Source organism: Eptatretus burgeri, chromosome 7, assembly GCF_056783735.1.
Source record: "Eptatretus burgeri isolate ZD-2024b chromosome 7, Ebu_testis_v1, whole genome shotgun sequence".
NCBI classification, from domain to species: domain Eukaryota; kingdom Metazoa; phylum Chordata; class Myxini; order Myxiniformes; family Myxinidae; genus Eptatretus; species Eptatretus burgeri.
Window position 1 is genome coordinate 85229938 of NC_140967.1, and position 12074 is coordinate 85242011.

Below are 12074 nucleotides of genomic sequence, written 5' to 3' on the forward strand. Positions count from 1 at the left end.
CATAGTTCAGGTGAGGTATGAGCATTGCATGGTGTTAGTCAGTCAGTCAGTGAGTCAGTGAGTCATTATGTAAGCACTCGGATGTTCTTCCTGAAACTACACACACTATTTCAATGAAACTTTTCCACAACCTTCATCACCTGTGATAGGGCGATGTCCTAAAGTTTGTTCACAGCATTAAAAAAAAAAATCAGCGTCTAAGTGGTCTATAGGGGATCAATGTTGGTCCAGGTTTCTTTTAAAAAATTGTATGGAGAGCAATGTAATTAAAGAGCAGGTTTTGGGTCGCTGATGACTGCACGTGACTCGAAGGTTGTAATCACATTAATAATCGTTGGGCAGTTCATACTGACAGACTCCACCAGACAGATTGGTTTGTAGATTTTCATTTTCTTGTTCGATGCATAAAATAATGTAAAGTTTGATTCGTCTGTGACTTGATATAATAATTTTAACCCTCTAGTCATTCAAGAGTCAGAAATAGAATGAATCAATAATGGACCCAAATATATTGTACACCGTAGCCTTGGCATTGAAGTCTTTCTGACAGCTGAGCTTGACCCGAGTGAAAGTGAACAGTTAGAACAAACCCCAACTTTCAAGAGACTGTTGTGGCATATAAATACCAAAACATGTTTCGCCTCATTGGGAAATATTCCACCAAATTTAGAAAAAAAAGTGTAAAATTGATCAATTTTTTATAATTAAAATGAAATAGCCCAATTTGCTGATGCTGTTAAAAAAAGTAATTTAATCAACAATAAGTTGATTGTTGAGAAATTTTTTCATGCTTGTGTTTTTCAGAAAGTTTATTTATGTTTTTTCCATGTACTCTTTTAGAATACATTTCAAGGTTTTTCTCACTTAAACTCAACAATTGATTCTGTGACAGAACAGTATCTGGACAACTTGTCAACCAACAACTCATATTCACAGAGTGGTGATCAGATGTGTTTATGGCTTCATAATGCTCGGCTGTGAAATGATCACCACAAATGACAAGTTTATCCAAAGGGTCCTCTTTACCCGTTTTCTTTGGGGGAAAATTCGCCCGTTTTGTTTGTACAAATCTTATCCACTGCCGGCGAATGTTTGATTCCTTCGGGAATCGGTGGGAGCGATTACCCGTTTTCCAGCCATTTTCGAAAAACATGAGGACACACGTACGAGGCATGATGTACAAATATCCAAATAACTTTGTTCTACAATAATTCAAAATAAAAAAGGATAATATAGACAGTTGCAAGCTCAAAAAAGTGAAAGAACGGCCCGCTGAACTGGACACTTCTTCAATGAGCGAGTGAGCGTCCGCTTTGTTTTGGAGAATGTGACGTCACCATCCATATATGGCACGCGGATATTTTTTTCAACAGCCTCGAGAAATAACAACTTCCTCGTTAAATTTCATTAATTTTCCCAGTAGTTAGGCAACCACAATAGTTTGCATCGAACTATTTAATGCACATATAATCATATTGATGAATTTTCAGAACATGTTTGGTGACCCGCAACCTGCTCTTTAAATATAATTTCCATTTATTGGACGAATAAACATTTCAATTGGATTTAATTGAATTTTTTTCTCAGAATATAATGCCAGTATAGATGATGAAATAGCTCAAAAAATAGAAAAAGCAATGTCTTCCCGTGGAAGTCTTTCAAAGCGTCTTTGAAAAAGCATAATATACATCTTTCAGCTAAAATAAATGTTTATGAAGCAGTCATGCCATACACTTTACTTTATGGTTGTGAGACATGAACTGTCTATAATCCTCAAATAAAGCAGCTGCACCGATTTCACCTTTGTTGATTATACTCAGTGGTGTAATGGTTGGAGTATCTGCTCTGTGTTTTGGAGGTCAGTGGTTTGAACCCAACCTTGGCTGAGTCATACAAAATATTGTAAAATGGTACATGCTGCATCCTTTCTTGATTCTCACTTGATTCTCAGCATTTAAAGGATAGAACACAGACAGACAACCATAGGTTGGCAACAGTAGCGCCCAATGCTTTGCTGAGCCCAATGGCCTCTTCTTGCATTGAAGTTCCTTGTGAAGGAACTTTTATTGAATTTAATTTCGTTTTCTTCACTTTATTTGTAAAACTAAATGATAAGACAAAGTTTCAAATATTAAATTACTTGAAAATTATAATTTCACATGTATCGAAACACTCATCATAAAAGCTCAACTTCGTAATTTGGTTAGATTGGATGACTCGTGTATCCTCAAAGCAGTTTATTTATGGACAATTAAAAGATGGTATAAGGGAATTGTGGAAGACCGTACACGAGGCAGAGAGATGCATTGAAATTGAATATGAAAACCTGTGAAATGGATGTTACCTCTTGAGAACATGATGTGCTTCACTGATATAAATGGAGAAAATGTTGTAAAATTGGTCTTTAAAAGTTCAAAACAAATTGTTTTATCCAAGGTCAAGAAAGGAAAAGATAGTGTGAAGTTGATTTGAAGTCACATCACCAAATACAAGTTTGTGTAATTTACTTCTTATTTTTTTGTGTACAGTCAAGGTTTATGGATAAGCAAGAACACAGAATGGATCAGAATGCAAAAGAATAAAAGGAACAGCAGAAAGAGAAGGGGGAAAATGCCAACAGCAGGTCCAAAGGACAAAATAGATGGAGGCAGATAACAAGGGGTGAGGGGTTGGGGAGAATGCAAACTTTCAGGAAGTAAAAACTGGAAATTTGAGAGGGGGTGGGGTGGTTTAACAGGTGTAGAAAATATCATGGTTTTAGATGGGGGGGGTGGGGTGACTCGGTTTCTAAACCTCAGTTTTAGTTAGTTAGTCCTCAGTTTTAAACTAGGTTTTGAGAACTTTGCAATTACAGTAGCTTCATAGAAATAAAATGCAGTGGCGACCCCACTGCTAACCATTCAACCTGATGTTGAGATTATACAAACATCTGATGGAATTGTAAACATTCCATTCACAGGTGTCTGGTTTTGCTCTGAGTAGCCCATGATTCAGTTAATCATCAAGGAAAGGGCTGAGATAATGTTAGACTGAAACAATGTTCACTATGTCACGATGCTCCAAAGCACCAGCTCGGTGCGGATCAGTTGCAAGAAGAGCAGATGTTTAATTCCACGTTTTCACTCCTTCAGGTGCCACATTTCGCAAAGGGGTTAAACTCAATTGAGGTGATCGATACCTGCATTAGGTGTGTCTGCATTCTCATAGTATTTTGTGCCAGCAAAACCAGGTGGAGGAATTAAGGGTTGTTTCAATGCCGAAGTTGTTTCCACGATCAAGACCTTCATCGTTGGTATCTTATCGGTGCCATTAATACACAGGATGGTCTGCAAATGACGCGAGCCATATAACAGGGCCAACATCACAACAAAGTGTAATGTCATGGGATTGGTGAAATTTACAAACTAAAAAGACCATAGTTTAGATGTACTCAATATTTGTTGAAGATTCGAAAAGTAAACTGATATCCAATGTCATGTCCTCGTATTCTCATTGTGCCGCTGTCTCCTTATCTTTCCGGTATAATCTAAGTTGTGTACAAATTCATCCCTGAGCTTTAGTCCATGTAGAATAGGAGACTACATGAGACATGAGATGTGAGTTCGGTTTTATCAACTGACGTTGAGAAAGGTATGCTGACCGCCATGGAAAGGCCTTTCATTCTGACGAAGGGTTAACATCCGAAGCATCGGCTTCACTTTACTTCCCACGGAGGTTAGGATACCTTTGTCGATCTCAGGTTGATTCAACCTATCCTTCCAATTATCTGCGAATGCAAAATGGGCATCGACCTTGGGTTTCATATCCTTCACTGCCAATAATAATTTCATTATTTAAAATTAATTTAAATGCAAAATTAATTGCATTGCAAACCTGAATGCATCTTAACATTGCTTGCACAAGGACCACTTACTTATGACATAACCAGGTGAAAATAACATTTCCATCATATCTGACTCACCCCCCTAAAAAACAAACCATATGCAAAAAAAAAGCCATGTGGCCTACCACACCTGCACCAAGTCCACACCTCGATAGTTTTAACTACCGCAGGCAATGCTGTTTATCCAGCAAACACTCCCACCCTACCCCCAAGCAGATGTTTGGATTTTGCATCAACAAACAACAGCCACACTTTTTGAAAGCTATTATTACCATGCGCACACGAAGTGAAAAGCAGGGTTCAGCAAATGGTTCACTTCTGTCTGTCTGTCCGTCTGTCTGTCTCCAAGCATCGGTTTATAATCGAGGAAGAACTTAATTTGAATTGAATGTTATATTTGGAACACGAATCAGAACATTAAATACAAAACAAACCTGTAGTTTAACAGTACTTTGACTCTGAATTCATCTCGTACATGCGCACAGAGGAGCAAGATAATTTTGTTTCACTCTGCCTGCCTGGCAGTCAAACAAAATTAAAATCATTCCAAACAGAAAACTTACTGTTTTTAAGGATGTTATAAAGGACACATACAACAGGCATGAATAACTAATATAACGTGTTAAATAAGGTAGTGTAAACGATGGTGCATTAACGGCAGTAAAGTTCTGGAGAAACTAAAAAAAAAAAAATTATACTACCTTTAAAATCTTTATTTTATTTCAATTGAATTATATACTGGAACACTGTGGACCAGAAATCACATTTTTGGGATTTTTCAGAACCCCTTTGTTTAGTCGTTCTTGGACAAAATATTATAGCATTTTACGTCATCATGACCAATCAAATTTGCCACTCATAGACCTCGCTCATGTCCTTGTTTCTCAAGACGCACGGGGTAAGGCGTAAGGTGTTCCACCAACTCTCTTGGTGTATCTCTAACGGGCTTTGCATCACCTTCCAAAGGACAGCATCACGTTCTGCTGTCACTGCATCCAAAAAGCAATTCCCCCACTTCGTGCACAGCACTTTGTATTGGTAGAGTAAACCCATTTCATATTACTACGTCTCTTAGTAAAAGAGACTAAAACATGATGTATTTTTGGCTTGTCAAATCTTTGAAAGTTGATCATTATATATGTATACCGAAAGAAGTATGTACGCCAGTGACCCCACAATGTATACCAGTGACCCCTGGCTCTAAGCTGAATGGAGTGCAAATAAATAACAGAATTAGTTCAGAAGATGAAACGTTTTTTCCCAAAATAATTGCCTTCTTGTCCCCTTCCTGTGTGTTTGTGATGCGATTTGCCCTCTGTTACTGTCCTAATGCTACATCTCCGGCTTCGTCTTGGACACGCAAACTCACACACCGACATGAAACGCCCTTACCTAAACGGTGTGGTATTTCTTTGACCTGGAACAGTTTGTTTTGAAAAGGGCGTGTGGTCCTTTAATTACACACCGACGATTTGTCTCACCTGGGAAACTGCAGATCAAAAGGCAAGGAAACCTGCAAAGGTTTTAGTGGATTTATCTCGATGTTTTCGGAAAAGTCAAACAAAACACTTCTCTAGAATTTATAACTAAAAATAACTCGAATGTAAATGCTTTTCACAAAGGGTACTTCATCTCGAAATCTGCTCAGACAATTCTAACGCCAATTGGAGATTTCCTTGAAGACGCGTCTTGCCGGTTCACGTGGAACACCATGTAGCTGTTAAGAGTATTTGGTTTTGGCTTATCTTGTTGGATTACTTTATGCATGTTGGACTTTCAAAAAGTTATACGAATGAGGTACTCACAATAACCCAAGAAAAAAACAAACTTTTTCCAAAAAGGAAAATACCAAAAATACCGAACTACCATATTAGTGGGGCAACTTAGCTAAATATAGCATAACAATTGTGCATTTTGTGAGGAAAGCACCAAATTTGGCACATAAGTAGCCTAACATATTATGAACAGATTTGGATATTGGGCCATCTCAAATTCAGCCGCTGATGGCTGTGGCAGCCATTTTCCACTGCCATCAAAAATTTTGAGATGGCCCAATATCCAAATCTGTTCATCATATGATAGGCTACTTGTGTGCCAAATTTGGTGCTTTCCTCACAAAATGCACAATTGTTATGCTAAGTTGCCCCACTATATTTCTTTTCCTCATTGTGTGCTTTAGCAGTATATATAATTAAATTATACCGATGGGGGCTCATATCCTTGATGGACGTTCAGGGTGTTAACGAGGAGAGTTCCCCGTTAATCCACCCCAAACCCACCTCCTTCAATTTCCTTGCTTTCCTTCCTGAAAGTCCCTGTAGTGTAAGGACCTCAAAATCCCTGTAGTGTCCATCTTGTTTACCCCCATGTACCCTGCCCCATCCCTCTCCCTTTCACAGATCTCCTCATGTCTCTGTTCACTCCTGTTTTGTACTTCCCTCTCCCACCACTCTCGTCTCCTTCTCCCCTTGTTGTACATTCTGTGTGTTAACTCTTATACGAGCCTCGACAATGGATACAAAAAAAAAGAAGTTGAGAAACGTTTCAAGGGTAGGACCAGTCCTGGACAGATGTCCCACTCCGTCACAGAATAGTCGAAGGAACGTGGCAGGAATTTGTCGTTTATTCAGGGTGCTGGCAACAACTCACCTAATCTTTGTGAAACACGCCGTGCAATCTTTAACGTCCACTAATGACCCAGTGCTAACAGACAGTCCTCTGGCTTCATGTCCTTCTCTGGGACGGTACACATATTGCAGCTTGACCCTACGTCCAACCAGGGAAATGGTTTATAGCTGGGTCAGGATTCGAACACAGGTTAGACAGCCCCAAGGTGAGTGCACGTACTGTACCTCGAAGGTATTCTGCCAGTCCCCCAATAAAATCTTAGAATTTTATTTATTGTCATCATTTTGCATCTATAATTGTATTCCATTTCGCTCTTTTGCTCCCAAGTACGATTTTGGCAGTCATTTATTTATTTATTTTCGTTTTTAGGGATTTATTCATCTTCCTGCACAATCGATTGATTGTATAATCATACATTATACCTTCGTTAATTGTCTGTTTTACTTTTATTGCTAAAAAAATTAATAAATTATGTTCTCTTATCATGTAAACTTATCTTTTGAAAAATAAAAAATTCACATTTCTTGAACTATTGTATCTCGTCCATGGAACTTTTTGAACCGATTCACATTTACTGCCCAAAGACAAAAATGCCTCTTAGTAAATGATGTCTGCTTGAATGGAAAGTGATAGAGCAGAAGACACTTTCTTCCCTGATTGTGAAGACCACTTTGATCGTAGTGGGGAAGCTTGCACGCTCCTGTGACCTGGAAAGCTATATTGGTGGGAGCTTTGCTCCTGGTCGGGTTTACCTAGTCGGGCAGGTCAATGGGTAGTAGCCAGACGAAAGGTAGCCACATCTTTGGTGGTAGGAAAATTTATTTTTCCACCTGGCCTAGTCATCCCCACCTTCACAGTGATCCTGTGAACAGGATTTTCATGCGATGGCTTTTCAAAATGTGTTTGGTCACATACACCAGCGGTTCATTTTGGTAGGTGGAGGAGACTTTGTAAATTTTCAAATTGGGTAATCCATCGATGCATGAGCAGTCCCTCGCAGAGACGATAACAAGGATGTCCTATCCGCTGCCATTAGCTGTGGATGTTTAAGCTTCCACGGTATTTTTTTTTACAAAGAGGAGGTAAGATATCACCAGCACCCTGAGCAAATGATAAATTCCTGCTCAAATATGAGAGGGTATGGTATCGGCGGTGCAGTGAATTTGAGTTACTCTTGAGACTTACAAACCCTCACGTTAAATTGAATTAAAATGTCCACCAACTCCACAACGGTCATTTCTATTCCTGACGAGTAATTTTTGACTTCTGGAACTTTTTTTTTCTAAAGTATAGGGAAGAGCCCATCGTTTCATGGTACTTCAAATGATTATACAAAATGTTCTTACCATTGTAAAGAGACTTTGGCATTGCCTGTTGATCACGCGGATGAAACCGGTCGGTAAGATGAGGCAATTTTAATTTCCTCGAGTGTAAAAAGATCAAAATAGTTTGTTACAAGAAACCATGTGCAAGTATGTTTGGTCCAAATGCAGTAAAAGCTGTGCTATGTCAAAGACGAGGAGTTGACATCATTCATCAAAGTTGAAAACAGCCCCGAAGAATAAAGCAGATGAGAACATTCAAAGCCAGATTGCTTTGAACACTTTTTCCTCACATTCGTGAGTATCACTCTGGATTCCATATTCTCCCAAAGCGGTTTCTCAAACCACATATACTGAAGGCAAAATTATTTAGGACTTGTGTGCAACATCAGAGTACACTGTACGGACGTGGAATGCATGTTTAACTATATAATAGGTTAATATCGAGTCTCCTAAATGCAAAGCAGAACCCTACAGAGAGCCTGAAGAGGTCAGTTTATTGGGTATTACTTCAATATTCATCTTGCACACCATTGACATCCTGATACGGTACTATACAGCAATCCTCGCAAACTGTGATTTGGCCATATCCTCTCCTCATTGCTGTTCCTCAGGTCTTTCTCAGATTTGCACCTGCCCTCATCTTGAAAAGCTGCCAAACGTCCCTTATATTCACAAGAAGGGTTTCGAGTCTGATCCTCTCAACTACAGACCAGTCGGCGTTCTTCACATCATAGGCAAAGTGATGAAACCTATCATTGCTCTCCACCTCAAGCATTATCTCTTCTCAAACTCTCAAATTTCTGATCATCGACAGATTACTATTCTACCAAGGACATGTTGCTCGTTTCAACTCAAAAATGGTTGGATCTGGGTTTCTTAAATAAGACCTCAGGGTCTTTGATTATGTCTGGCAAGCAGCCTTAGTTTCCAATCCGTCGACCTGCCAATGTGATCCAGAGGGCCCTCCTTGAACGTTAACTAGATTTTCCCTGCAAGTGAAAACAATACACCACTCTTGATGGGATTCTCTCTCTCTCATATCATGAGTTGTTTTGTTCTTCTTTTTCCAACCCTTCCACTCAACTACTCATTTACAATGTGTTCTTGCGTTTTTGTCCATCTATTCCCCGTTTCAATACTTATTACATCTCAACTCTTCAGGTTTCTATTTCACATTTAGAATGCCGTATGTTACATATAACCGTGTTTGTATTTCCATGAAATCCATGAAATACTGGCAGTTTACAGATTGACAAGATTTATTATTCTGTCAACCTGTTGGTTGCCCTCTGCGTTTCAGCTCCTCCGAGAGCTGATATGTTGGTCGAAAACAAGCAAACAAACAAAAACAGATATGCAAGTCCTCATTGAGGACACAGCCCCCAACTGCACCTTGAAAACGGAACGTTTATATTTTACATTTAAATACTATACATAAATATGTAGGAAGTGAAAATGGTAAAGTGTATATAAATAAATAAATAAATAATCCAAGGTCGAATGCAGGGAATGCAATGATAAAAGTTATATAAATAAATAAAATCGTGTGTCCCGTGACTTTTGCTTCCGATCCCAAAATAATTTGATGTGCCTCATCATGCCAAGATGTTATTACATACATGTGCCGAATACAAAAAAATTAATGCGTCTAATCATATTTGATTTGAGGTTCTGGTTCCGATGGATGCACGGATGGACGGACGGACGGAAGGACTGACAGCACCCAAAATCCAATCCTCCAGATGGGCTGACACCCAGTTCCGGGGCAAAAAAACCACTCAATTGAGTAGTAAATGCAACTTCTGTTAATTTCATAGTAATTTACATGGAGGCACCCAAATTTTGCCCTTGTGTGTCCTTGGTTGGCCGTGGAAAACGTGACGTTTCACGAGTATTCAATACTGATTGGAATTGCTGGTGTTCCCTTCTGAGCAACTGTGTGCGACTCCACATTCAAATACCATGTACGTTTGTTTATCATCCACTTCTCTCTGGTGTTCTGCCAGAAGGCAGGTCCAGTGCTGCGAAAGCAGCCCAATGGCAATAATTGCATTGGGTTATTTGACTTTCACTTACCAGTGGTAATCACAACAGCAATTTGTAATTTGGCCATGGTGCCGAAGATAGCTCGCTTACTCTTCCCAAAGGACACCGTGATATTTTTAACGTCCACAAACTAATGCCAGCAGACAGGACGTCCAGTTTAACATCTATCCAAGGGACGGAGCACAGAATGATGAATCGTCTGACCTGTGAGACACCAGGATGACAGTTTATACCTGGGTCGAGATTTGAATCCAAAATAGACAGCTCAGAGTACCACTAGACTAACCCTATACAGCCCTGTTTATTGTCCTTCATCTATTTATATAAAACAGTGACTATCTGTGTATTTCTCTGTCCCCCGCCAGAAGGATGGTTTGAGTAGGGTTTTAAAGGCCAATCTTTTAACATGACTGTGTGTTCACTGTCGTGTATTTTTGAGGAATAAAAACTCGAAAAGAAATTCCATAAAGAGTATTTACTTCTCTGATATTGGAAATGTAGATGGTGACTTGCAAACTGAGCCTCAACGGCGGTGTACAGAAGCGTTTAAAAAAAAACAAAAAAAAAAACAATAAATACAAGGCACAGGGAGGTGAAATTTGCCGCAAATGGTGTGCAGCGCACACAGAGTAAAACGAGTTTTCATTTACGTCTGTAGGATGTCTAATAAATATAGAAGATAGAAGCACACATGACGCTAGGCCGAGGCTTAAGATTTTTGGCATGCTTACAAGGTAGAGTATCACCCATCATTTTCAACGGGCTTTTGTACTTGCATCTTTATAATCCATGCAATCGTTACATACATCGATGTGCTACATGTACGACATGTACAAGCTTTTCCATGAGGTTTAGACTGCAACAGAAAAAGAAGGCAATCAATGACTCCGTTTGGCATCCCCATCTGAACCAACAGCTCATGATGCTGGGAACCTAGGTTCAAATCCCATTTATGATATGTGTTTATGTTTGAAATGCATGTTTAACATTAACACTACTCCTACTGTCATTTGTTCTGCATGTGATCCACGTACAATCTCCTCCATGAGTCTTTGATGAAAGATAAATAAAAAGTCCGTAAACATAAATTACAAATTGAGGTGATCATGAAACCGAAAAATCGACCAGGTATGAGTTGAAGGTACAAGTTGGAATTGATGATACGAAAATGATCAAGAAAAGCCTCACGGAATAATTCAAACTGAAATGATCAAAAGTTGCACCACACGCTCTCCGACTGGAAACTGCATGAAAATTAGACAACCTTTAGAAACAATTGAAAGTCGGTAGAGCGCATACCTCCGCCCCGTAATGCCTGATCCACGAGAAAATATTGGGCCCAATACATTTTTGAAATATCGTACGACATATCGTTTTGGGCCCTATCTCTCAATGGTGAAAAATCACTTTTAATATTAAATAATTCTCATATCCAGATCTGGATCTGGATATTCACCAAAATTGAATCAATTCTTCTTTATCACACACTCAACATGTCCACCAAATTTCATCCGAATCCCCCCCCCCACAACTTCTTGAGATATCTTGCACACAAACAAACAAACAGACAGAAAGGGGTGAAAACATAACCGCCTTCACCTTCGGTGATGGAGGTAACAAACGAAATATACCCAATGCATTGAATATGAAACATCACACTACACGGTGTATCACTACCATCGTGCCAAGGGGGACGGATGGACAATACATCTGGCAACCAAAAAAGAATGCTCATTGAGGTTCTGTGGGCCATCAATTGCAGAAAAGTATACCAGGAAATTCTGTATCCTCCTGTTGAAGAACATACCTCACTCTTCCATCAAAATCACACAAGGATCAGAAGTCCAATGTCAGTTCAACGAAGAATGCATGAGGAAGGCAAACCGCAAGAAGCATCCAGCGTATCTGAAAATGAGGAACCAAACATGTGAACCTGTAATATTTCGATCACTCATCAGATCCAAAACCTAAATACTGATCAAGATTCTTGGGAATAAACAACGATTTAGTTAATGTCGAAAATACATGTGAACACAGTGATGGACTCTGCAATCTTGGCCACATATACAGAACAATAGGTACCGACATGCATGTTCTTTTTAACTTCTCACCTGAAGTTAGTCTTTTATTGTTTTTTTGCCAACATTCAAACTCAACTTCCAAAGGTAAACTATAGTCCAGCGTGGAGTAGA